This window comes from Capsicum annuum, chromosome 5 (assembly GCF_002878395.1).
Source record: "Capsicum annuum cultivar UCD-10X-F1 chromosome 5, UCD10Xv1.1, whole genome shotgun sequence".
NCBI classification, from domain to species: domain Eukaryota; kingdom Viridiplantae; phylum Streptophyta; class Magnoliopsida; order Solanales; family Solanaceae; genus Capsicum; species Capsicum annuum.
In genome coordinates, this window is record NC_061115.1 from 27,115,133 (window position 1) to 27,116,831 (window position 1,699).

Genomic DNA, 1,699 nt, shown 5'->3' on the forward strand with positions numbered 1-1,699 from the left:
TCGACCAACTTTAGGGTGCTTCGGTGTTTTTGAAAATTGATTTGGGCTTTAGATATCACCAGTTGAGGATTAGAGCTTCGGATATTCCGAGGATATCTTTTCAAACTTAATACGGTCAATATGAGTTCTTGGTCATGTTCTTTAGGTTGATCAATGCCCCAACCGCGTTCATGGAATTGATAAACCAGGTATTTCGTTCGTAGCTCAACTATTTTCTGATTGAATTTATAGATGTTATCTTGGTTTATTCCAAGAGTGAGTTCGATCATAAGGAGCATTTGCAGATTATACTTCAGAGATTGAGGGATGAGAAGTTGTATGTGAAGTTCTCCAAGTGTGAGTTTTGGTTGGAATCTTGTCTTTTTTTAGGTTATCTGGCGACTAAGGATGGTATTATGGTTGATCCAACCAAGATTGCAGTGGTTCGTGGGGCTAGGCCTACTTCGCCCAGTGAGATTCGGAGCTTTGTTGGCTTGGCGGGTTACTTTTGTCATTTTGTTGAGGGTTTCTCATCTATTGCAAACCCATTGACCAAGTTGACTCAGACGAAGATTTATTTTCAATTGTTTGATACTTGTGAGGCGAGCTTAAAAAAGCTTAAGGATTTGTTGACTTCGACTCCTAGCTTGACCTTGCCCAAGGAAGGCGCGTGTTTTACTGTCTTTTATGATGCTTCAGGTGTCAGGTTAGGTGTTATGTTGATATAGAAGGGTAAGGTGATTGCGTGTGCTTCTCATTAGTTAAAGCCCTATGAAACCATGATTTGGAGTTGCACGCGGTTGTTTTTGCTTTGAAGTTTTGGAGGCACTACTTGTGTGAAGTCTGTTATGAGATTTTCTCGAATCATCGTAGCCTTCAGTATTTATTCACCTAGCGAGATCTTAATATGAGGCAACGCTGTTGGCTTGATTTGTTTAAGGATTATGACTTGACTATTTTCTATTATCCGTACAAGGCTAATGTGGTTGCGGAGACCTTGAGCTGAAAATCGACTAACATGGGTAACTTGATGCATCTTTTGACTCAGGAAAGGTTGTTGGCCTTAGAGGTTCAGTCCTTAGCTAACCAGATGATTAGGCTTGTTGTATCAACACTTGGGCATATTTTAGCATTCGTGGAGGGTAGATCTTCTCTGACGGAGCGGATTCGAGCTCATTAGTTTGATCATGTGGGATTGAGGTTGATTCGGGATAAGGTGTTGTGTGGTAAGACTAAGGAATCCTCACTTGATTCATATGGTATTTTGACGATTGGAGGCCGAGTTTATGTACCGATAATATGTGATTGGATTAGATTGATTTTCAGGAGGCTCATTGTTCCAGGTATTCCACTCATCCAGGCGTGACTAAGATGTATCGTTATTGGAGGCAGTATTACTGGTGGGGAGTGTCATACCCTATTTTTACCTAAGGTTAAAATGAGAATGGCGTTATGGACTCTAAAAGAATGAAAATTTGCATAGAGTCGCCACCTAATTTTTAAGGAAACCTATTGAAGTATTAATATGTGATTAATGTTTTTAATCTGCGAAAAACCAATTGAGACTCTAGGTAAGGGTTCAAGTTATTTCGAAGGGAAGGGTTTAGGTATCCTTCAGAATCCACAAGTGTGGTACCTGGCTAGACTAAATTTTTCAAAGAGGGAGGAGGTTTAAAAAATAATGTAGAAGTGTATGTATTAAATATAAAATAATATAAAT